Raw genomic sequence first — 3,782 nt, forward strand, 5'->3', positions numbered from 1 at the left:
AGTCTGAGGGCCCTTCATAGAGGCTTAGGTCCCTCTGATCAACCCACTTCCTAGGGTAGTACTTTCCATTCTTGGTAAGTCTGGCTGTTGAATGTCCACCAGTGTTTATTGCCCACTTTTAAAAACTATTATATAACATTTTTAGAGGTTACTAAGATCTTTTTGTTTGATTTGAGCTCCTTGGCAAAACTATGATGTCCCATTTAATAGGTGAGCAAACTGAGGCTCAGAGAAATAAATCAGCCACACAGGAGTCTATGTCCAGGTGAGCAATGGGCTGAAGCCCTTTAGGCATGGCCTCTCCAGCCCAGGTCAATTCAAGGCATCTCCAGAAGCTGCTACAAACAGGGAAGGACTTAGATAACATCACTCCTCCATCTACAGTCCACATCTCTGCTGATTCCACAAAAGAAGAAAGCTCCCCAGAGAACTGGCTTTGCAATCAAGAGGCAGGGGCTGTTTCCCTTTCAGATGGACGATTACTAGTTGAGTGCTGAGCTAACACAAAACCAACAGCCCCCTGGCCAGAACACATGGCACGAATGCAATGGACCTCAGAAGCCCTTAAAACTATGAGAATCTGGGGCCCCTGACCTTGCTGTAGTGCCCCAAGAAGGAGCTTCCCTGGCAGACTTAGGAGCCCCACCCATCCTGAGAGTTGAGCCTGGCCCCACACCCATCACTGAAGAACCTCAACCAAGGCTCTAAAGAAAGATTCACAGTGGCCCCACCCACCCTGAAAATTGGGGGCCTGGCCCCACACTCAACATCCTGAAGAGCTTCAACCCTGGCTCTGTGGGTAGGCTCTGGGTGATGGACAGGCAGAGGCCACGTGAAGATGTGAGTACTGCAGGGTACATGGGTCTGCACCCAGCACAGCAACTTACCTGACCTTGTGCCCCTGGCTTCGCTATACATGTGGCCTGTCTGGGTGTTTGGCTCTAAGTTTCTGTTCTGCTCAGAACTATGATGGCCCTTCCCCACCTCTGGTCCCACCCCCATGTGGGAATACCTTTATAGCTCTTTCATTTCTGAATCTTTCCTTGGTAAATTATTCTTACCTGTTTTTCTTTCAGCACTTTGAATGTATCATCTACTCTCTCCTGAACTGTGAAGTTTCTGCTGAAAATTTTGCTCATAGTTTTGAGGGAATCCCTTTGTATGTGATCAGTCATTCTCTTGCTCCCTTCATATTCTCTTTGCTGTTGATTTTTTACAGTCTTCTATATACATAATAAAAGCCTAAGCGACCAAACAACCGAATGACCAGTTGACCGGTAGCTATGACACGCAATGGCCACCAGGGGGCAGACGCTCAATGTAGAAGCTGCCCCTGGTGGTCAGTGTGCTCCCACAGTGAAAGCACCACTCAGCAGACTGACCTGTCCCAGCACCCCACCAGCCTGGCAGCAGCCACACACTCTCTCAGTAGTCCCGCAGGTCCAATCTCTGGAGAATGGCCAGGCACCAAGGACCAGCACTGCAGGCACAATCCAGACAATGCCACAGGCCTCCTGGAAGTCAGCCTGGGGCACCTTGGCTGCTTTCCCTCCCTAGAGGCTTGGCAAGGAAGAAACAATATAAAAGCGGCCGCCAGGTGGCTCCAGACACTAATGTCAGCAGGATGGATCCAGATCCCAGGCCAGCAAGGGTGTCCCACAGCCCACCCAGAGGGCCAATTGCATCCAGGCCTTCCCCCCATCCCCCTCGGGATGGGAACTAGACACAGGGCTCATGGCTGGTGAGCGCTGCTGTGGTGGTGCAAGCCTCTCCGGATTGGGAATGACTGGGCGCAAGTTTGGCAGACACCACGGGGCCAGGATGAGCAGGAGAAGCAGGCAGTGTTGGACTGCCGGTTTCATTCCAATCCCCGCAGGCCACACCGAGGGACCCCACTGGTGCATGAATACTTGCACCGGACCTCTAGTTTTATATAATTTTGATATCATGAAATATTATTTTTGGCTTTTTCAACCATTTTAAAATGTAACAATCATTTTTAGGTCACGGGTTAGCCATCTTGATGTGGCCAGCGATTGCCAACCCCAGACCCAAAGTAAAATATTAAAATGTAACTTATTAGAAGTAATAGTGAGAGGGGAAGAATTTTGAAAGTGTTACTAACTCGAGAGGATTTAGGTATGTGGGATGCTAGCAGAGCCATTAAAACCAGGATATTTTAAAGAACGTGGCACCAAAAAGCCCTAAGCCCTCTCTTGGCACCTGAGGCAGACACAGGATTCAGAGTGGGGTGAGCCATTGCCAAGATCCACTAGGAGATCTTCACTTTGCCAGAAATGTCCTGACCAGAGACAACAAAAGTGGATCTTTAGATCATAATTCCAGAGGTGGGGGCGGCCCCTGACACCCTAGTCTTAGCAAATTCGGGTGAAAATTGACCACACATACACTGGAGGTCCAGCAGGTGTCCCGAGATGAACAGGGCTTCAGGAACCCTGCTTCCACAGGAAGGTTCAGGGCACCCCGCCCTTCCTGAGAGCTGCCTCTGTCTCTACACTCAACTTCCTGAAGTTTCTCAAACCTGGCTCAGAAGAAAGATACAGGGGGGAGAGGGGGGAGGGCCGGGCAGGGTGTCATGTGAAGATGCGAGTACCTCATACTACTTGGGTCTGCATCCAGGGCATCAGACTATCTGTCCTTGTGCCTCTGGCCTCACTATAGATGGAGACAGTAGTTGTGGCCTGCCTGGGTGTTTGGCTCTAAGTTTCTTTCCTGCTCAGAACCTCCCCTCACTTCACCCCCTTGTGGTTTCCTCTGGGTGATTTCTGTTCCTCTCTGGCTGGGTGAGGCTGTTCTTCCTGGTTGGTGTCCTGGGGCCAGAAGAGGTCTGAAGAGACGTGGATGGGGCAGCTCTGAGCTCAACCCTGGGCTCTCAAAGCCCACCCTGTGCTTTGCCTCTCCCCCTCCCCCACCTCCTGTCAGCATTGCAGCTCAAGGCTTGGTCCATAGAGTCCAGGTCTCAGGAGGCTGAGGACTGAGGAGCACAGAACAGTGAGTGTCCTGAACATCCCATCCCCCCATCCCTGCCCGCTTCACACCCCTGCCTGCCCCCAGACCAGACCCAGCAACTCAGTAACTTGATCCCTTTCAGTGTCTCCCAGCCCCCTCTGGACTCCTCCCTATGCCTTTTCCTGCCTCTCCCCTTCACATCCCTTCTCCCAACATCTGTTGGCAGATGCCTTGGGGTTTACAAAAGTGGGTTCTGAATGCTGAAGAGGAGTTTGCCAGGTGACCATAATGACCCAAGTAGAAGTGTTGCATTGGGAGATGGTAGGGACCAAGGATGACTGCTCTTCTCTGCCTGCCTGATCCCCTCATCACCCATTCCCTCCCCAGTGAGCGACCGAAAGCGCTTCCAATTACGATTCCGATTCCAGCTGAGTGCAAGAGACATAACCAGTGCAGCAGAGCAGGTTGATGCAGCAAAGATGGCTGAAGGAGTCGAGCAGCGGCTGGCCTGGAATTTGGAGTTTATGAGCAAGGAGCAGCTGAGGGAGTTCCTGCTGCGGCTGCCTGATAAGGATCTCTGCCAGCACTCTCCTGGGGCGACCCCAGCACAACCAGAGGAGGTGTGTGGCATGGAGGTGGCCTCATGCCTTGTGGCTCAATACGGGGAGCAGCAGGCCTGGGACCTGGCCCTGCAGACCTGGGAGCAGATGGGCATGCGCCAGCTGTGTGCCATAGCCAGGAAAGAGGCAGCTTTGCAGTCAGGTGAGTAGACAAAACTCCCTCTACCTGTGGTTCATCTCCTTCCCTCCCAC

This window comes from Myotis davidii, unplaced genomic scaffold (genome assembly GCF_000327345.1).
Source record: "Myotis davidii unplaced genomic scaffold, ASM32734v1 scaffold1394, whole genome shotgun sequence".
NCBI lineage: Eukaryota > Metazoa > Chordata > Mammalia > Chiroptera > Vespertilionidae > Myotis > Myotis davidii.